Raw genomic sequence first — 22,890 nt, forward strand, 5'->3', positions numbered from 1 at the left:
TAAATGAAACCCTTTCAGATTTAACAGGGATGGAAAATATCCTCTCTTCCCTGTTTAAATAGAGAAACTCAAGCCCAAGCTAGAATCTGTGAAAGAAGATCACTCAACAACAACAAAAAGTTGTGGGTTGTTATTGATTTCTTTTTTAATAAATGGGAGCCTAGGGAATACAGGCTACCCTTTTAAATCTTTATCCATTTAGTCTTTGCATATCTTGTATTAGAAATACATATAATACAGTTGGATAAATTTTTATCATGAGAACATTATAGCAAAGGGAAAAATAAGGATGAGAAAATGAAAGGGATCTGGAGTAAGGGCATAAAACATGTATAGCATAAATTGTTAGTGGAGGACCACAAATTTAGTTTCATACTTCCAAGTGGGAGAAAGGAAAAATGACCAGTTATGAGATTTATAGCACGTTTAAGATGAAAAGCCAGATATTCTGATGAGTTATAGCTGTCCCTGGTATTGGATTGGAGACAAATTTTGCCCACGTGTCCTTCTGAGGGAAGAATACTTCACAACTTTCCAACTAGGCTCCTTGCATCCAATCATGTAGAGTAAATCCATCCTGCACTAGAAACCTAAATTATCTTCTCAGTGAACAAAGTTTATATTATTCCCAACTTAACATCTCTAGCTCTCTTTTTTTTGTCCTCAAAAGCGATAGAGAAATATTGCTTCTGAGAGGTGTTGTACTGGTAGATGTTTAACCACCAGTTCTTGGAAGGAGACAGGAGCCCTGACTTGTAGCACTTGCTAGTTCCTTCGGTGTAAGTACACCTACTATGGCCAACTTGAAGCTACCAAAAGTGGATTGGAAATAATTTCCACCACACAGATATAATATATAAAAATAACCTGAATAACCTAGATAATAATAAAAGTAGTAGTTAGGAAGTGATAAGTTTTAAAGGTCTTTCCAAATATGACTTATTTAGTCATAAGTTTATATAATTCAATACTTTTTAGAGAGAGAGAGATGAGGTTTCACTGTGTTGCACAAGGCTGACCTTGAACTCTGGGTCCAATCAATCCTCATGTCTCCGCCTCCTGAGTAGCTGGGACTACAGGAGCATTACCACACCCAGCAAATTAATTTTTAATAATAACCATTGAACAGTAGCTTGCAAAATTGCTATTTAACAACTGATTCTGTCGAACCCATTTCAAGCTGGCTCCAACGCATCACAGTTGCTGCTGAAGCATCACAAGATCTGTCCCCAGCTGTCTTCTCCAGCCTCACCTTCGACCACTTGCTCTCTCATATCTGCTGCTCCAGACATTCTGAAGTACCACAAAGAATCTAAGCTTTTCCTTAGATAATAATAAGAGCTTTTATATACACTGCTTCTTTTGACTGGAATATGTTGACTAACTCCTATTTGTCCTACAGATCTCCATTTCCACGTTTTTCACTCTAAGAAGTCTTCTTTGGCACCATCAGTTGGTGTGGTGACTGTATTACTATTGCTCAATTCTAGTTTTTGTGCTGATTCCTGGAGGTAATCTCTAAGTTCTTGGAAAGTCCTGCCTGATAGAGCATCTTTATTTACTTGAGCCACACCTGACAGTGTAAGTTAACAGTGTGATTTACAATGAGTGGTTTGGACCACCATAGGGCGTATAGGCTTCACCTCCATAGAGGATGAAAACTAAGGTCAGGAACATGAATGGTCAACCCTATCTATGTAACTGAGCCCCAGTAAAAACTCTGCACATCAGGACACAGGCGAACTTTTCTAACGACACTAATACTCCATATGTATGGTCACACATTGCTACAGAGAGAAGTTTGCAATGCCTGTGATTCCACTGCAGGGGACAATGGAAGCTGGCATTCGGAATTCTCCTGCACCTTGCCCCATGCACTCCTTCTCTTGGCTGATTTTCTTTATTTTCTTTTCATTTTTGCTATGATAAGCCATAATTATAAGCCATAAACTCACATAAAACAGCTTTCTGTGAGTTTTTTACTTGTAGCAGGTTATTAATCCTGAGGTGATATTGGAGTCCCCCAAACTTGCAATTGGTATCAGAAAGGAGGGTAGTTTTGGACTTTGGGAACTCCTAAACATGTTAAGGGCTTTCACTCGCTATGGTGCGTGTACCACCCTATGAACCATTTTCCTGTTTACCTGTCTGAGAATGGGGACTGTGCCTCGTTCACTATTGCATCCTTAGAACCTAAACTATGGCAAAATGTAGTCACTCAAACCTTGGCGGAATGACTTTAATAGACAATGTTGTCATATTGATGTAATAATCACGTTTGTTCCTTAAAATTATTTTTATCTTTATGTGAACAATTAAATTGAAGAAAATAATGACCGATGACCAGTCAATAAAACCACTTTCACAAGCAACCAAGAAGCACATCTTTATGAATCTCTTGCTTTGATAATTTCATTTCATCTAATAATAATATTTAGACCATAGAGGAATGGAAAATTATTTTTCAGATAAGGTTTCTTTCAACTGACCTTATGATGAAAATTACATTGAAGAATATGAAGTCTTGTTTTCTGGGATATACCTGGAGGGCAGATTAAAGGGTTGGTCCAGGAGCTTCAGAAGTCAGCTGACTCCAGGATAGGATTAACATCAACCTGGGAAAATTACACACATTCAACCAGAACACTGGGCTGAGTAGAAGCTTACTTCAAGGCTGGTCAGAGATAACCAGATTTCTTTTGTTTATTCCACACAAAAGTAAAAAGATCTAAGCATACAACCTGAATCTACCACAGAGAACAAAATAGATTAAGTCCTTTTCCCTGTAAATCAGTGTAGTCACCTGCAAAATGAGGATAAGAATATTCACCTTGCTTCACAAAATGTTATAGAGATCAAGGAGATAATAAGCATAAGCACTTTGGAAGTACCAAAGCATGTGTACAATTTTGCTTGGCTCTTACTGTTCACATATGAGAGACACATGCCAAGATTCTTAATTAGTCTAAAGAAAAGAGAAACAATATATCATCAAAGTCTACAGGTAGCAGGTCAACACTGTGGTGTAATGAAAACAACTAATTGTTACTGAATACTCGCCAGACACTGGGCCAATCACTTCACATTATATCATTTTATCCTCACAACTCTTCAGGGTATGTATATTATTATCCTCATTTTATACATGAGGAAACTGAGGCTCAAGGATACAACATAACCTTGTCTGGGGTTACGTCATCAGTAATTAGAAGAGACGAGACTCCAGCTCAGCTTGTCTCTGTGAAATTCGATCTCTTACCAGTATGCAGACATATTCCTCTGTGGAAGGACTTGGAGAGGGAATATGTGATAAGTGAGCTTTTGGTCACTGTGCAGCTAAGATTAGGGATTTAGGCATATTCACATGAAAGCTAGATGGGATGAAGAGAGGTAGTGTATGAATATGTTAACATGAAATGAAACGCCTTCTACTAACCATAAAATATACCACAACTCCCATTTCAGATTGGACCCCAAAGATGCAATAAGATTGTCCATGGGAAGCTTGCAATTTAAGTTTATTTTATAATCCATTTGAATTGGGTGATAAGACAAAATTAATTCATGACAACTTGTTCTCAAATTGTGAATTTGGGGGAATATTTTCAGTATTCATTAGGTCTCAGATTCACACTTTCACCTGTGCATTGAAGAGCTGGTTTATGAGTTCCTAGAACAGGAGGATGAAATATATGGAAGAACTGACTTTGTCTCCTTTGCCTCTTTAATTTTCAATTTTTAATGTCAGTACAGTAAGTTGAGAATGGTTGTCAGGAGTCTTCTTACTCCCAAATCCCCTCCCTGTTAAATCTCTTGTCTTCTTTATGTTCATTTGTTCTTCATGCTGAGTTCTTCTAAAATGTAAATCCTGTTTTAACTATACTATATATGGGGTAGGCTTTGTCAGAAAGTGGTTCCTCCTCTTCATCTATAATGGCTTTCTTGGCTAATAAATACTAACACAGACCTTATTTTAAGGCTGCTGTACCCTGAATGCCTCTGAGCTTAATGCTACAGAAAGACTCCCCATGAATTTCTGATGTTCAGCATAAAAGCTTAGCTAGAGAGAAAACAGCTGTCATCTGGATGGTGAATTCACAGGTGCCTTCTCAGGTAGCGGAGCTTAGCATTTTCTCAATGCAATTGGGTGATTATGCCCATGTTAAAATTGATCAAAATCTTCTCTTTACTCTGCTGATCTAATCATGCACTGGGTTATTTCTTCCTAATGACCTAAGGCACCAGCTAGTCCACTTTGATTAGTGTCTCGATCAGGCTAGGGGTACACTTTGTAGATTTTTTTCTTATGCAAATGCTGTAATTCCTACCCTACTCTGCCCCTCAACCACAGACCCTACCAATGTGTTTGAAATTTCACAACCTTGTTAATAATTTAAAATTGTGCTATTATTTCCCCCTACTAATAACTCATGCTCAGGGAAAAGTAATTCAGAACAGATGTTCTCCATTTTGTTTTTCTGCCTACCTGACAAAAAGAGATTTTGGCAACAGTGACACCAAAAAAAAAAAATAGTGAAAAAAAAATTCTTGGGAAGAGAAGAATTGAACAGGTGTTCTGGCCAAATCCTGACTTTCCATACAAACTGATATCAATGTAGGGAAATGGGGAGGGGTACAAGGAAGGAGAGGACAATGCCATTGACCTTCCTCTGCCTCTCATCTGTATAAGGAGAGGTCTGCCCTCAAAGTTCCTACATTTTCTTCTATTTCCTACTCCATTATTTTCCCTTTCAACTTTCTCATACTATCATTTGAGGTTTCACACACACCCTCCATGAAATCTCCCCACCCTTTGCTAAGTATTTTTGAAAAAACGAGAGGCAATGGCATAAATTATCCACATGATTTTGTCCGTTATTTGTTTTGCATGCTCAGTAGATACTAATTAATGTATACCCATGTCAGTATGAACAGAAACATATGAACTCCTAATGGCATTTCTAAGGTGGGAGTTGGTTGGCTAGAGCATCAAGCAGTCGTATTCTCTACATTTAAAAAGATTTGTCAACTAGAGATTTTTTTAATGCTCTGATTTGATGAGCAAGGGAATAGCTTCAGAAAAATGTATGAGAGTCATATTTATATGGTTGTGAATTTTTTTAAGCAGCAAGGATCTGAAACATGCTTTTTAAAATAGCCAGATAGAAAAATCTTAGTGTGAGCAATTTGCACTTGAAGTGACTGTTCTGTCTTTAGAACCCTGGGGAAAGTGAGGTGTTTAATGTATCTTCCAGACAATTACAAAGCAGTCCTTGATCAAAACCCTCTGTGAGAGGTATTGACAAACCTGTCCAACTGCAAGAATCTCCTGTAGAGAAAATGATCTATGAGATTACCTGCTGGCCGGTTCATGGGTCAGATTGTCAATATCTAGAGAAGGATCACAGAAATAAACATTTAGTGTTTGCTGTTCTGACATCTATATTTATGGTCCTGTTAAAGCAGTTGGTCAATCAAAACCAGTTAAAGCAATTATAATTTTCCCCAGCAACATGCAAGAGAAAGAAACTGAACGCTTTGTGATGAGAAGTCAATATAGCAAGACAATCCAAAATTGCTTTTTATTCATGTGGAGTGAATCTGGTACTATTATATCTTTTTCCTTGTAATTATCTGATTAGATGAATGCAGTGAAGATGCATTAATGTAATGAAATCAAATAATTACATTTTATTTTTTCTTCCCTTCCTTCATTTGAGATCACCACAGAATTTGAAACAGAATGGTCCTTTCCCTGTTGAATTTGGCTCCTTTATATTTGGCAGATATTTATTTTTTTATCTATGTTTTAGTTGCAGCTGCAGTGAACGGGTCCATTTTTCTCATGATTTGAATTCTGCTGTCAAACAATATAGGTGATGTCGTTAGGCATAAAATTATTTTGGAGATGGCACAAATCACTAACGTAAGACAGATTCTGTGCTGGATGTTACTGGCAAGACTCTCTGAAAGAATAAGACAACATATAAACTACAATGTCTGAAGCAGGCTGTGATTTCCAAAAGGTTTACCTAGAGCTTGAAGGCAATCTGGATAAAGAGGTGTCAGATTATGTTAGGTTGGTGCAAAATAATTCAGGTTTTTGCAATGAAGGTAAAGGCAAAAACTGCAATGACTTTTGCACCAACCTAATAAATCTTCTGAAGGGCTGAAAAGAAAGATAGATAGAGTTAACCACCATCTGTTTTGGTAAACTTGATATTCAAATATTTGAATGGGAAGGAATACAGCTTCTGATTAAGAGCTCAGTTTCTAGAGTGAGGCAGGACTGCCTTTATCCACCATGCAGATTACATGACCTCAGGCAAGTTATTTTACCTCCCTAAGCCTTGTTATCTCATGTGTAAAATGAAAATAATTATTAAACTTGCTTGATAGAATTGTTATGAGTTTTAAATTGCATGATTCATGCAAAGCTCTTGGAACAGTGTCTGAATCACAGAAAGCACCCAGTGAATGTTAGCTCTTTTTACTATCAGAACACTGACTGGTGTTCAGTAAGAATTTACCTCATGCCTTTTACGTAAGCAAAAAACTAGATGTCTTCAGAAATAAGTAGCACATGATCTCTGTCCTCAGTTGAGGAGGTAAACTCTAGTCCCCACCATTATATTAGAAGGTAGACTGAAATGAGTGTTTAAAAGAGATATTATACAGATATGATTAAACAATTCTTAACAGCCCCTGCTTCCTTCCAATCTGACTCATTCTCTGTGTGAAAGTGGAGAGATCTTTGTAAAAGGTTTTAGTGACCTCCTGTTGACTTTAACATCCAACCAAACTACAGACTATGGGCTGCTAGGCCCTGCCTAATCTGGCATCCAGGGTCCTCAACTGCTGCCACTCTTTCCCTCTTATGTTGTAATCCGTCTCCACCCCACTCCAGGCACGTTGTCCTATACCTTCCCCCTCCCTGAACTGTTCCTCCTCTTTCTTTTTACCTAGTTAATTCTCACCTTCAGGCCTCATCTCTGATGCCACTTTCTAAGGGGACCTCCTTAACTTCCTGACTGCCCATGCAGCTCCAAACCAATTTCTCTGATTTTCTCTTAGAACATTATGTATTTGTATGGCCCTTAAATATTTTCTTATATCTGTGGTTTTTTTTCTTAAAGAAATCTATCTCCCCACTGGACGTAAATTCCTTGAAGTCAGGAACCATGACTATTTTGATTATCGTTATATGCCCAACTCCTAGCACTAAGCTTTGAGTATAGCAGCTGAAAAATAAACAAGGAAGAAAGGTGTTAAATGGCAGTTTTTTTAAAAAGATCAAATCATGATTCTCATACAGGTGTAAAATGAAAATGTGTTAAAGATTTTATTTGTCATTATTATTACTGTTATTATTTTGAGACAGGGTCTCACTCTGTCATCTGGGCTGGAGAGCAGTGGCACCATCTTAGCCTCAAACTCCCAGGTCCATGCAGTTCTCCTGCCTCAGCCTCAGAGTAGCTGGGATCAAAGGCATATGACCAGATGTGGGATTACAGATGTGAGCCACTGCACCCAGCCTAAATCTTTATTAATAAGGGAACCAGGCAGATATTAAACCCACTGAAAGGAGAAGTAGAAGAGCAAATACGTAGAATCCATGTATAGATCTGGAAAATTGTAACGAACAAGCAAATCGAGACAAAACTGACTTCTTCCACAGTGGAGAGGGAAGTCAACTGAAACTTCACCTGATGGAATTGTTTGCATATTTATAAACAAGAATTGTTTTTGCATTACTCTCAGTAATCTACAACTTACAGAGTTGTAAAACAGCTCAAACGCAATGGAAAGCTAGAATCAGATGACTTGGAAGAAGATGCTCTAAACAATACATGTTTTTCTACTACATACAAGTTTTTCCCTACAACAAATAGAAATTCTGGAGGCACATAGCATTTCATTTGGAGGGGATGGGGGGAGAGTTTAGAAGTCTCCTCATATAGGAGGAACAGTGGAGCTAAGCCTTGAAATGTTGGTAAGGTTTCAGTAATGGCAAAGCACTAGAGATTTCTGAGCAGAGCTCTAGAGATGTTCTGATAGCAATGACTTTTTGCAGGCAAGAATAGAGTCTGTGAGATAAGATAAGAGGCCATTGCAAAGCCCAGGAGAGAAACTTCTCGAAAAGACAAAAACATCCATTGAAGAAGGAGAGGCCCTGAATTCTGGTTCTGGTGCCAGCATTTCTTATGTGACTTTGGAAGAGTTTATGGATCTCTCTAGGCCTAATCTGCTTTCATCATAAAAATATTTATTTAGCACCCAGCAACAGGGATACAATGGTGAAGAAAAAACAAGCATGGATCGTAGATACTAATGTATCTGGATAATGAGGAAATATTGACATCCTAAAGGAGCTTCCGAGCTCTGAGACTGTGTAGTCGCAGATACATTTTCTTAGATTTTTATAGTTTTTATTTTTTTATTTTATTTTATTTTTTTAATTTTTTATTGGATTATAGGTTTTGGGGTACATGAGCAGAGCATGCAAGACAGTTGCGTAGGTACACACATGGCAGTGTGCTTTCTTTTCTTCTCCCCTTCACCCACATTTGGCATTTCTCCCCAGGCTATCCCTCCCCACCTCCCCCTCCCACTGGCCCTCCCCTTTTCCCCCCAATAGACCCCAGTGTTTAGTACTCCCCTTTCTGTGTCCATGTGTTCTCATTTTTCATCACCCACCTATGAGTGAGAATATGCGGTGTTTCATTTTCTGTTCTTGTGTCAGTTTGCCATCTCACGCCAGTTAGAATGGCGATCGTTAAAAAATCTGGAGACAACAGATGCTGGAGAGGATGTGGAGAAAAAGGAACACTTTTACACTGTTGGTGGGAGTGTAAATTAGTTCAACCATTGTGGAAGACAGTGTGGCGATTCCTCAAGGCCTTAGAAATAGAAATTCCATTTGACCCAGCAATCCCATTACTGGGTATATATCCAAAAGACTATAAATCGTTCTACTATAAGGACACATGTACACGAATGTTCATTGCAGCACTGTTTACAATAGCAAAGACCTGGAATCAACCCAAATGCCCATTGATAATAGACTGGATTGGAAAAATGTGGCACATATACACCATGGAATATTATGCAGCAATCAGAAATGATGAGTTCGTGTCGTTTGTAGGGACATGGATGAATCTGGAGAACATCATCCGCAGATACATTTTCTAACATCATATTGAAATGGGAACAATCACCCACTATCTATTATGGGAATTGTTTACTACATGAATAGTATAGCAAAGAGATTCCACCTCACATTACCATGATTAAATAGGTGAAATATTTTTGATTGTCTTCTAGTACAGGGACCAGAAAACTTTGTCTGTAAAGGGCCCAGATGTTAAATATGTTTAGTTTTGCTGGCTATACTATCTGCATTGCAATTACTTAACCCTGCTATTGTAGCTTGAAAGCAGCCAGAGACAATATGTAAACAGGATGTACCCATGTTCTGATCAAACTATTTTTAAAAACAGGCAGTGGGCCAGATACGTCCCAAAACGCCATCTTTTTCTAAACTCTGTTTTAAAAGGTGCATGGCTGGGTACCGAGAAGATCATTGGAACTGTGAATGATCCTTAGAGATACTAGTCAATAAAGGGCAGAGATCATTTTATTTACTTTTGTCCTAAACAATGACCCATACATAAATTCTCAGTACATTGCGAAAGAAAAATTTTTTTAAAGGATTCATCCTTCTCTGAATGTTCAGAGCAATTTGTCTCTCTTACAAAATTCATCACATCTTACCTTGTATTAGAGTTACCCCTGCAAATATCTTATTTCCTAGTATGATCTAAACTCCTAGAGGGAAGATATCACGCTATTTTCAGTCTTTCTCTTTGCTCCCTGATAGGTGCTTTAAAAAGTGTTTCTTGAATGAGTGAGTGATTTCGTCTGCATTTTTGTTGTTTATCAATTTTATTTCTAATCTTTCATGGCCTCAGTGAAATGCAAGGGCTTCCCCCTTGAGCATGGTTAGCAGTATCTCCGCAGTTTTCCCAGGAATAAGGCCTCTCTCAGAGCAGGACACTTGACTGTGATCATAGCTGTGTCTGTTCCTCACCATTCTGTTTACTTTGTGGGGCTACTCTTGAATAACTGATTATTTGCCTTCTTAGGAAATATCCTTTTAGTGGCTGACCATGACTCATTTAACATAATTCAATATAGTGTTCATATATTTCCCCCAGGCTGTCCTTTTCTGCATGTCTGAGAGTCTCTTCTTTATGTAAGAAAGGAACAGTGTTTGCTGTGAATCATTTTATATACCAGACTATGAACTGTCAATGGAAATACATGTCAGCTGCATTCAAATTTCTACTCTATTTTTTTTTTTAAATATTGTCCTTAAGTGTTCCTTCCTTTGTGAGAACACGAAGGCCTTATTTCCTTGTCTACTAATAGCTTTTTCATGAAGTGATTTTTTTCTTCTTTTTTTTTTTTTAGCTTTTAAGCAGTACCAGATGTTGAAAGAAACTTTCTCTGATTGGTGTCCAGAGAAAACAAAAAGCATGTATCACTTCGAGCCTGACCTGCAGAAGGGGAAAATGGACTCAACAAAGGCTGCCAGAATTAAACGCACTACAGATGGTATAAAAGGAACATTTTAGAGTTGTGTGTTTTTACCTCTGTGCTTTCATTGTTCCTCTTCACACCTGATTACAGCATTAACTTATGTTAAGAAAAAATAAAGTAGAAAACAAAAAAGCCACAAGAATAAGATTTTATCTTAGACATGTCTTGACTTATATGATTTTAGGCCCCAGTTTACCAAAGGGAGCTCCGCGTTCACTCTGTGGGATGTTGAGGAATGTTTTGAAAAGGGAAGGGGGGGTTGTGATCAAGTGCTATAGTTTGAATGTATAAGTTCCTCCAAAATCCATAAGTTGGAAGTGAAATTTCAAGGTGATGGTAGAAGGTGAGGCCTTCTAATGGGAGGTGATTAGATCATGAGAGTTCTCCCCTCCCAAATAAAATTAATATCATTATAAAAGCACTGGAGGGAACTAATTAGGCCTTTTTCCCTTCTGCCTTCTGCCATCTGAGGACATAGTATTAGCGCTTTCTACCATGTGAGGATGCAGTAACAAGAAGCCACCTTGAAAGCATAGAGAATTCCCACCAGCCACTGAATCTGCTGATGCCTTGATCTTGACCTTCGCAGCCTCCAGAGCTCTAAGGAATAAATTTTTCTTTTTATAAATTTCCCAGTCTCAGGTACTTTGTTATAGTAACACAAATAGACTGATGAGTCACCAAGTACATATGAGATCTGATGGGATGAACAGGAGTTGCTGGTTAGTCTCTTGCTTGTTCATCTGATAACCTAAACATGTTTATCCCATAATCTGGCTTTTCTCATAACCTGGACAGAATACTTCTATTGCAGAATATTTTATAAAATGATTGCCGCTTGGCATACACTTGAGAAAGTGCCTTGTGCTAGAAACAATAAATTTGCTAAAAAAAAAAAAAAAAAAAAGCCCATGATTTTTAGTGTCATTAACTCTATAATATTAATATTAATATAGTATGTGTGTTAACAATGTTAATATACATTACCATAGTGTACAAGATAATCTGTCCTTGTCTCTTGTCTCCAAAGGGCATGCAGTCTGGTTGGAAAATGGCACACACACCTAAAAAGTTATTTGATGGGAAAGTGCCAAACCAGTGGAAAAGAAAACAATCACTATTCAACTTTTTAAAAAACTATATGTGGAGGTGCCATAGAGATTCTCCGAAGGTAGCACAGGGGCACCTCGAAGGGAGGAGCAGCTAAGGAGGAGAAAGCCACCCAGGAAGGGCTTAAGTTCCTACCCTTGATTTAGCAAATAAGATGTCACTTGAAGACAAAATCCTGTAAAATGCTCAAATGATTAACAGATACTTTCCTACTCAATAAACAAACCGATGCTGCTCTGTCTCTTTTTTTTTTTTTGGTTTCCATGGCTGAGCAGAGTGCCCCTTCTCGCCTTTGAAAGAGGCAGAAACAGGAAAATAGGTAGTCAAGTAAGACAAGAGCTAGGAAATGGGAAGAGGTAGGAGGAGGTGGAAAAAGAGTATGAGAGAAGTTAAGAAAGCTTCATAAGAAGCAGGTGAGGAGGCCAGGCACAGTGGCTCATGCCTGTAATCCCAGCACTTTGGGAGGCCGAGGCAGGTGGATCACCTGAGGTCAGGAGTTTGAGACCAGCCTGGCCATTATGGTGGAACCCCCATCTCTACTAAAAATACAAAAATTAGCTGGGCGTGGTGGTGCGTGTCTGTAATCCCAGCTACTCAGAAGGCTAAGGCAGGAGACTCTCTCTCTTTTATTAAATTGTATTTTAGGTTCTGAGGTACATGTGCAGATCATGCAGAATTGTTGCATGGGTACACACATGGCAATGTGGTTTGCTGCCTCCATTCCCCTGTCACCTACATCTGGCATTTCTCCCCATGTTATCCTTCCCCACTGTTCCTCCCTTTCCCACCCCCCAACAGACCCCAGTGTGTGATGCTTCCCTCCCTGTGTCCATGTGTTCTCATTGTTCATCATCCACCTATGATTGAGAACATGCAGTGTTTGATTTTCTGTTCTTTTGTCAGTTTGCTGAGAACTATGGTTTCCAGATTCATCCATGTCCCTCCAAAGGACACAAACTCATCATTTTTTATGGCTGAATAGTATTCCATGGTGTATATGTGCCACATTTTCCTTGTCCAGTTTATCGTCAGTGGGCATTTGGGTTGGTTCCAGGTCTTTGCTATTGTAAACAGTGCTGCAATGAACATTCATGTGCATGTGTCCTTAGAATAATTTATAATCCTTTGGATATACACCTGGTAATGGGATTGCTGGGTCAAATGGAATTTCTATTTCTAGGTCCTTGAGGAATTGCTACACTGTCTTCCACAATGGTTGAACTAATTTACACTCCCACCAACAATGTAAAAGTGTTCCTATTTCTCCACATTCTTGGCAGGAGAATCTCTTGAATCGGGGAGTCAGAGGTTGCAGTGAGCAGAGATCACACCACTGCACTCCAGCCTGGTGACAGAGCAAGACTCTGTCTCCAAAAAAAAAAAAAAAGGTGGGGAAAAACAAAATGAAGAGGGAAAGAAGAATGAGAATGAAAGAGAATAATTCCCAGAGCAGCAGGTAGAGGAAGCATTTTAGGGGGTTTTCCTGAATGCAAAGCTCTGGGTAGGTGCAGGGTGGAAAAAAAGAGAAGAGAGAAAGAAGGACCCAAAAAATATTGATGGGATTATTGAGTAGTGTTGTTCATGTGTTTTAGATGAAAAATAAAACTCCCTTTTAAAATGCTATTTAGGACTATGCTTTGCTTGAATGTGGTTCCATGTAGATATTGGATCATGTAGGTTCAGAACTCATAAGAGTTACACAGATAAATGTGCCATTTTCATTAGGCTTTTTGAAATACTGCAAATAGCTTAGGACTCCACTATTAACTTTGAGCTTTCTGAGGTATTAAAGGGCACCAGGTGGAAACTCATTCCTTTGAAGATGTTTACAAAATCATGAAGGACTTTTAAAAGTTTAATTAGGAAGTTCACTGAGATTAACTGCTTTATTATTTTTACTGAACTTGATAAACAACCTAAAGTGGTTTGCTTTTTCATACTTAGAACCTCCTTATGCCAAGCCTGGTAACTTGTTTCTAGTTGCTATAGAAATAGTGCGAGGAATCGACTGATACGTTCAGAAGAATTTTTTCCTTTCTGACATCATTGCCTTTAAAAGAAACATTCAGATTATTTATAAAAATTGGGTCATTGCACTGTATGATAATTATAAATGCTACTATTTTAATTGAAGGCTATGAATAAGACACTTCTGATTTTATCTTGGTTAGGTTTGATGGGTCTTTTGAGGTTCTTTTATATCTGAATGTCTAATGTATTTCTAAAGTGTCTTTTTTCCTCCTTTTCTTTCTCCTTCTTTTCCTTCCTCCCTCCCTCCCTCCTTTCTTCCTTCCTCCCTCCCTCCCTTCCTTCCCTTCTCCCTCCCTCTCTCCTTCCCTCCCTCCCTCCTTCTCTCCCTTCTTCCCAACTTCCCTCTCTCCTTCCTTTCTCCCTTCCTCCCTCCTTCCTTCCTCTCTCTCTCCTTCCCTCCCTCCCTCCTTCCCTCCCTTCTTACCACCTTCCCTCCCTCCTTCCTTCCTTCCTTCCTTCCTTCCTTCCTTCCTCCCTCCCTCCTTTCCTTCCTTCCTTCCTCCCTCCCTTCCTTCCTTCCTTCCTTCCTTCCTGCCTTCCTGCCTTCCTTTTTTCTATTAGTACTTTTTCCCGGCAATTCCTTTCTTAGACACTTATAGTTGACTTGAGCCCTTTATTTCCATCCATGCTGCTTTCTGGAACAACTCATCTTGCTGCTAACAACCATTTCATTGTAGGCTCTCTTAAGGGATGCAAATTAATGGAGAAAGAATTCACTGCCTTCTGGAATCATCTTCTCTCTTAAATTTATGGCCCTCGGGAGGCCCAGGGCATAATTCTGAGGTAATTTTCTCTACATACTGCGACAAGAATGAACATATGAGAACCCAAAGTCCTCTTTTCTTGCCATACTCAGGTGAGGGGGTCAGAATGCCTTTATGTCTCTCCTGACCTCAAAGAGAATTTGGGCTCTCCCCTGTAATTAGAAGCATTCAATAGGAGTCTTGGGTAACTCAGGTGCAGATGGTCCAGGTCTTATTACCACATTTGAAATGATGATGCCTTTTAAGAGACTAGGAGGATAGCCTGCTTCAAATTTCCTTTTTGTTCCTTGGTTTTGTCTTTCTGTCCTTCATAAGCCACTTTATCATCTTAATACATGAAACAGAGGCCAAGTGTGTTGAAAGTATTGCTTTCCACAGAGGAGTGTATGTCTTAGTTTCAGCTGCACAATTTTTTGCTACATTTTTGCATATGGCAGTCGCTGCAGGCGCATATTTGACTTGTTAATATAAGGCGCAAAGGATTTGGGGATAACTTATTCTGAAGAAATCTTACAACACTTGCTTTTCCCCAGAGCCCATAAGCTGAAGTTATAGGAATTATGGGGGCCAAAAGAGTATCTAACCATCTATTTTTGTGGAGACTTCTAATTAGCAGAAGGAGCACTCAGACATCTTGTCCCAGCTTCTCCCCTTTCTTTCCTCAGCAAGAAGGTTTAGAAATTGCAATTAAGAGTCTTGCTGCTTTCTCAGTTCTGCTGCTGCCAAGCGGCACTAGCTATATTACTTGGCCTGAACAAAAACCAGTCCCCAACTCATTTTTCTTCAGTTCTTCAGTTATTTGCTTACAAATGGCTCATTTAGCTGTTCTTCATTTACAAGAAAGCTTTCTGGGGCCTCATCAAACCCCTCCTCTCTCACTTTTAAATCTCCCTCCAGGTTCCTTTCTCAACTACTTTTAAAGATCCTTTTCTCTCAGAGAGGCTCTGAACCTGCCACCTTTCTTTTCTAGAATGGTATCATACTCATTTTCATATCCAAATTGTTGTGATTTCAAGAAATTGTATGTAGGAGCGTAAACAAGATGGGAGGAACTTTAGAGAAATAACTCTCCGCGGTATGTATTTATTTGTTTACCATGTAACTACTCAAAGTAGAAAGGAGTTCAGAGAGCTTGCAGAGGACATTCCAAAATCTTCATCCAAAGCACTGGACTGGAACACAAATTGAGCACTACACACACACACACACACACACACACACACACACACACACACACACATTCTGAATAATGCTGCAATGAACACCAGAGCACAGATGTCTCTTCGGTATTAAAAAAAATAAAAATTCCGGCCAGGCATGGTGGCTCAGGCCTGTAATCCCAGCACTTTGGGAGGCCGAGGTGGGCGGCTCACCTGAGGTCGGGAGTTCGAGATCAGCCTGACCAACATGGAGAAACCCCATTTCTACTAAAAATACAAAATTAGCCAGGCGTGGTGGCTCATGCCAGTAATCCAAGATACTGGGGAGGCTGAAGCAGAAGAATTGCTTCAGGAGGTGGAGGTTGTGGTGAGCTGAGATCATGCCATTGCACTCCAGCCTGGGCAACAAGAGCAAAACTCTGTCTCAAAAAAAACAAAAAACAAAAAAAAATTAAAAATTCCAGAACAGTGACTTAAAGCAGTCACAGTCATTTATCTTGCTCTGAAGATTGACTGACTCTGCTAGGTGGTTCTTGCCTAGGGTCTTTCATGAAGTTACGGTCACATGGCGATTGAGGCTGGTATCGTTTTGAACGTTTCTCACTTACATATGTGGATCTGTGCTGGGAGTGTTTAGGAAGCTGGGAGCTAGAACCGCTGGGGCTCCTAGAACATCTTTTTCTCACTGTGGTCTCTTTATGTTGTCCTTCTACATAGCCACCTCACAGTAGCCAGACTTCTTACGTAGTTGGTGAAGTCTATCAGAAGGAGTGCCAAAGAGAAACCTGCAGACATGGTTTCTTGCCACAAAAGTTACCCAGTATAACCTCTACAACATTCTCCTTGAGACAGTCACTATGGCTGACCCAGTTTCACACAAGGAGTACCAAAGCATTTGCAACATGTTTCAAAACAGCCAGAGCCACACAGAATACTGCTGGCTCTATTTGTCTTGGAGTTCCACAGTCATCTTAACACTGGAGGGTTTAGAGAAACATCTTCTTTCTCCCTTCCTTTTAAAGTCTTTTTCTTCTTCCATCATCATCTGGGACACTTAGCATTATTCCTACAATGGTCTCAGGTCAAGGATGGCAGATAAGAAAATAAGGAGCTCAAAGGTTAATATATATTAATATAAACACTGGTGTAGGGACTCAGATAAAGAAATAATTCCTTATCATAAAACAGTCAGTGAAAAATTATAATGGCATCTAACAGTAGAATTTATTTCAGAAGATAACAGGGAGTAGTGGGGACTGGGGAAAACTGTTGAAAACAGGTATTTGTTTTTCTGCAGTAGCCAGTTATTACCAGGAGGGATGCAAGCCCCTTTGTGCCAGATCTGCTGGTTTTTAAAGAAAAGTCAGAAATCTGCGTTTTTATATAAAACATCCTGATTGTCAAATACTGGTTACTAAATCAAATGCTTTTATAACATCACTTGGGCCAAACAAAATGTGTCACTGGCCTATTCAAGCTTCCCGTTGTCAGCTTGTACCCTGTGCCTTGCATTTCAGAAGAAGGGGGAAGAAAATTTGACTTCAGGCTACTTCTGATTTCTTATGTATCAAAATTCCTAAGACAAGAAAACATGAGAAAAGCTGTCTATAGGGGAATGAAGAAATGAGAATCTACAGGAGAGGAATATAAATTAATATTTCAGTAAACTATCCTGCCCCATGGTGTATACCTGGAGTCAGCAAACTATGGTTCTCCAACAAAATCTAGTCCATTTGCCTGTTTTGCAAACAAAGTATTATTGAAATAGAGCAACACTCATTTGTTTCTGGGTCTTGTTTCTCTCATGCTACAATGGTGGAGTTGAGTAGTTGCAGCAGACTGTGCAGCTTGTAAAGACTAAAATTTTATTATGTGGCTCTTAAATAATGTCCAATTTCTGATGTATATCATCCCACACAGAGTCATTGGAGGTAGGAATCAGAGAAACTTAAAACTAGAAACTATTAAATCCATTTGCTAACTTTCAGGTTACAATGGGGATATTTTCATTCTAAGGAAAAGGTTGTGATTTGGCTGAATTGCTGGTAGCAACTGGGTGTTCCTGCTGAGCTGGGCCTATAATTAGCAGGTGTACTCAACCTTGGCTGCTTTCTCTGTGACATGATAGTCAAAGCTCATAATTCAGCAGATTTATTCTAGTCAAGAAGAAGAATAAAATACACAGAAGACTTTGCTTTCCTTCCCCTTCCATGGTGTCTTTATTTAATAATCAATGACATGTGTCACTTTAGACCATAATTCTTCCCTGTCAAGAGCAGAAAACTTAGAATGAGGCTATCATTCCCAAGTCTCCCGGTGTGTTTAAACAGCCTCTTTACATGGTTTCTAAGAAAAAAAATTAGTTGATATTTTTAAGAAAACAATATTAATCTTCCTTACACATTTTTTACAAAAACAAATAGCTTGCCACCACCTTAGGTGGTAGAAACAGTCATTGACCAATTGGTGCTGCTCTTCTCCAGAAGTGCACAATTCATTAAGAAGTTAATAAACTGTTAAGAAGTTAAGGTCTACAAGCATCCCAATTATTCAACCTAAAGCATCATTATTACTATAGTTTCACTTGGAGGCTATGTTTCACCAACTACACAGACACAAAAAAATGAAATAAGATAAAATGACTGTAGGACTTCTGGTTCAAAACCAAGAGGGCCATAGACATATTTCTTATACTTCCTTCTAACTACAGCTAAAAACCCTCCACCAAACTATATAGAAGGAAAACATAAGGAGATATCAAAAGGTAGAGAAAACTTTGGGGCCTGAAGAACGACACAGTGGTGTCAATGAGAATGATCTGGAGGATCTAGATGTCCACTTTCACCTGGAGTAATGGGCAGGATCCCCCTTCACCTGCCAGTGTAATGTCAAAGGAGGCTTGTGAAAACAGAAGGCTTAAATCACATCCAGAGTTTTAGAAAATAACATCAAAATATTTAGCATACAATCAGATATCAGCTATCATATGAAGAACAAGGGAAATCTAAACTAGAATGAGAAAAGACAATCAACATATGTCAACAACAAGATAACACAGATGTAAAAATTATCCAACAAACATTTTAAAGCACTGTCACAAGAAATGATTCTATAAGCAATTGTAATTACACTAAAAAAAAAAGAAAAACAGTAGAATGTTTCAGCAAAGAAAAAATAGAGAACATAAAGAAGAGTCAAGTGGACATGTTAGAACTGAAAAATCCAATCGCCAAAATTAAAAACTCAATGGATGGGCTAAATACAGTAATAGAGCAGACAAGGGAAAAAAATCAGTAACCTTGAATATAGAACAACAGAAATGACCAAGTCTGAATAACAGAGACAACACACACTAACAAAAAAACTGAAAAAAAAATTTTTGAGGGACCTGTGGGATTATAACAAAAGAGCTAACATTCATGTCTTTAGAATACCAGGAGAGGAGAAAGAGGATGGTGATTTTTTAAAAATACCAAAATTTGGCAAAAGTAATAAACAATAAATTTGAAAAGCCAAGTAAATCCCAAACTGGTTACACCCGAACATATCCATACGAAGGCACGTTATACTCAAACTTCAGAAAAATAAGGGAAAAATAATCTTGAAATCAGCAAGAGAGAGAAGACACCTTACATATGGGATTAAAACAATTTAAATACAATGAATTTCTCATCAGAAACTATTTAATAGAAAGGGTAGAAAGAAGTGACACATTTTTTGAATGATGAAACAAAAGAATTGTCAATGCTAAAGTCTATATTCAGCAAAATTATTTTTCAGGAATGAAAGAGAAATAAAGACACTCTCAGATGAAAAACACTAAAAGAATTTGTCACCAGTTGACCATTCCTAAAGGAAGTTCCTGAAACAGAAAGAAGTGATTAAAAAAGGAATCTTGGAACATCAAGAAGAAATAACAGGAAGAACAAAATACAGGTAAATAAAATACATTATTCTCTTCTTGACTTTCTTAGATTATAATTGATGATTAAAGCAAAAGGTATAAGTGTGATGTGGTTCTCAACATATATAGAGTAAATATATAAGGTAACTATATTGTAAATGGGTTTATAAGGACTTTAATTAAAGGACTTTAACAGAGGTGAGGCTTGCACCTTTAATTCAAACTTGTCTGTATCTTGATAGTAGTGGTTGTTACATAAATTACACTTGATAAAGTGTCTTAGAAGTACATACACACATTTTGCCAATGTCAGTTTCCTGCTTTTGACATTGTACTACAGTTATATAAGATGTTACAGATTAAATGCTCATGTCCTCCCAAATTCATATGCTGAAACTTAATTTCTCAGTGTGATGGTATTAAAAGGTGGGGCCTTTGAGGGGCAGTTGGGTCTGACAGTGGGTGCCTCATGAATAGGATTAGTGCCTTTATAACACACACACACACAAACAACAACAACAATAACAAGAAAACTCAGAGAGCTCCTTTGCACTTCTTCAGTGTAAGTTTAGAGGGAGAAGACAGTTGTTGACGATCAAAAAAGCAGGCCTGCAGCAGACAACAAATCTTCCCGCCCCTTGATTTTGGACTTCCCAGTCTCTAGAACCATGAGAAATAAACATCTGTTGTTTATAAGCCACCCAGTTTATAAACACCCGGTTTGTTATATCAGCCTGAATGGACTAAGGTATAAACTATAACCACTGGAAGAAACTGGGTGAGGTGTTATCAGGACATCCCTATATTATTATTGCAACTCTCTGGAAATCTATAATTATTTTAAAAACTGTTTAATATTCTGTTTGCAATGATGAAAGAGTTCTGGAAATAGATAATGGTGGTGATTGCACAACATCGTAAGTGTACTTGATGTCACTGAGTTGTAAACTTAAAACGGTCAAAGTGCTTTTATGTTATGTATATTTTTATAGATTTTTAAAAATGACTCTAGAAATACTGCCTTTTCCTGATATTATCAAATTAAATGTCTTAGAAAGTATGAAAATGATCCTGGTCAAGCACAACAAATGCTATGAGACTGCTTATCATGGAAGATTGGTTCACTTGCCCTGTACATTTCATTCTCTCAGCATTTAACATTTTAAATGGATTCATTTCTTAGAGAAAAAAAATCAAAAAGTAAACATTCTCATTCACCTCTCTTCCTCCCCCTAAAGATGATTGGTGCCATCTGGTGTTGAGGTAAAAAGATTGGGTTTCCAGAGGGATTAGTATAGGCTGCTTAAAGTAGTAAGTTAGCAGAGGTTTTTAACTTGCAGTGACAAATGGCTTTGGGCTATGATCAAGTTCTACAAATAGATTAAGCCCTTTTTCTTCTTAGCAATAAAACTGGCTTGTCAAGTCCTAAAAATAGGTTGCTAATCACCTGGCCTATTTTCTCACTGTTTTTTTTTTTTTTTTCTCTTGGTCAGAACTCAGTAATTCTTACCTAATTAGGAAATAAGGTCTAAAATTCTTTAATAGGAGCTATTTCCTTATAAATTATTGCCTTTAAACATGTTTATAGTTTCTTATATCAAAAAGTACGACTACAGAAGGAAATCAAATATCTAAGCAAATCCAGTCCCAAGGAAATTTCAACTGCCACGGGCAGCTCAAAGCTCTTTCTTAAATCTTGTCCACCCCAGTTTTTCCAGTAAACAAAAGCTTTTAATTGGGGATTAAATATGATGTTGTTTGGACTTTCATGATTAAGATTATTGAGTCTGTTAAAGAGCATCTTTGGAAAAATCTAATCAACCCCTTCCAAGAGAGCCTATGCTTCCAAGTCTTCGAAGATCACAGCAGAAACATCAGCGTCTTCAAGGGGCCTCATGTTTTAGTGGCACATTTCTCTAAGCCTTTTTAGGGAAAAAAAAAAAAGTTTTTCTGCCGTTTGATTCTGCTCACTTAATTCATTTCCCTGTGAAGGCAAAGTCTTCACAATTTTCTAGGCAAAATATCTGTGAGAAACAACAGGGCATTTCGTACTTCCTATGATGGAAAAAAACACCACCAGCAATAATCATTCTTTTATTTTTACATGCCTTCTTGTTCCAGAATGGAGGCAGTTGCAGTACTAATAGGAGCTGTCATTTAGTAAGTGCTCACCATGTGTCAGGGGCTACACTGGGCATTTTTCTGTGGAGGTTAAGAGCACAGGTTCTGGAGCCAAACAGGCCTACTTCAAATGCCCGTTCTGCCAGTTAGTAGTTCTGTAACCTCATGCAGGTTATTTTGTCTTTCTTAGCCTCTCCAATTGTAAAATGCGGATTGTTCTTATCTCAGTGGTGAGGTTTGACTGAGATGCTACAGATACTTAAACATAAGCCCTAACAGGTTAAAAACACTCAGTAAAGGCACATCTAATTAATATTAATTTAATCTTGGTAAGCTTACAAAATAATAGTGTTCTTCAATAGAACACAAGCTTACATAAATTAGGCAATTTTCCCTCAATGGGCAGGGTTTGAATCTTTTTCTGTCCCACAGTCCATGATTCTTTCATCACTGCCATGATTTAATCTCTTTTATTCATTTTATTGTTGACAGTAATGCTTGTAACAGTCATGTTATTGGAGGTTAACAAATAAACCCTATTATGGGTTTATTAGCTCTCACAACAGTTTTCTCTTCCAGGACTTTCCTTTCTCTACTAATTTTTCTTCTGTCTTTGGCAAAGTGAAGGTTCTGATGGCTGGATCACAAAATTTCCTGAACTATGATTGGTTGTGCTGAGGAGGAAAAAGCAGCAGAATTGTGGGGGTGGGGGTAGCAGAGCATCAGGGGACACTCAGAGCCTCAGATGCCTGGGCCAACTGCCCAAGCTCAGTAAGTTCTTAGACCTCGTTAGGCCAAAAGCAGGCAGAACCGATCCCTCCACGTGTCCATTTGGCTGGAATGCTGCTGCATTGAATTGGAGCTCTTTAGGCACCCAAGAGTCATGGCTGCAAACTGCTGGTGCTACTCAAGGTGTTTTATTACAGGATATTGCTCAACAAGGATGCCACACAAGACACGACTGCTGCCATTGGAGCTTTTTTACTTCTGCAGTATTTACTGGTGTTCATCTTCCCATCCTGACCACCTTTTCTAATTGTGACTCACTTGTTTGTCTAGATTTTTTATGTGTCATGTTTTACTTTTTCCTTTATTTAGTTGGATCAGGCAAGATTTATTTCTTCTCCTTCCCTCTCTCTCCTACTCCCTCTTTCTCTTCCTATTCTTCTTCCCCTCCACTTCGTACTCTTCCTTTACC

At 38.4% G+C, this 22,890-nt stretch overlaps 1 long non-coding RNA gene across 1 annotated transcript in view; it reads left to right on the forward strand.

Annotated features, from left to right (window-relative positions):
- The window catches only part of LOC118146331 (uncharacterized), a 64,478-nt gene that overhangs the window by 34,283 nt on the left and 7,305 nt on the right, over window positions 1-22,890 (forward strand). The window contains exon 2 of the long non-coding RNA XR_004732029.3: window positions 19,448-19,603. This is a non-coding gene — a long non-coding RNA (uncharacterized LOC118146331). The remainder of the gene's footprint in view (window positions 1-19,447; window positions 19,604-22,890) is intronic.

This window comes from Callithrix jacchus, chromosome 12 (assembly GCF_049354715.1).
Source record: "Callithrix jacchus isolate 240 chromosome 12, calJac240_pri, whole genome shotgun sequence".
Lineage (NCBI taxonomy): Eukaryota > Metazoa > Chordata > Mammalia > Primates > Cebidae > Callithrix > Callithrix jacchus.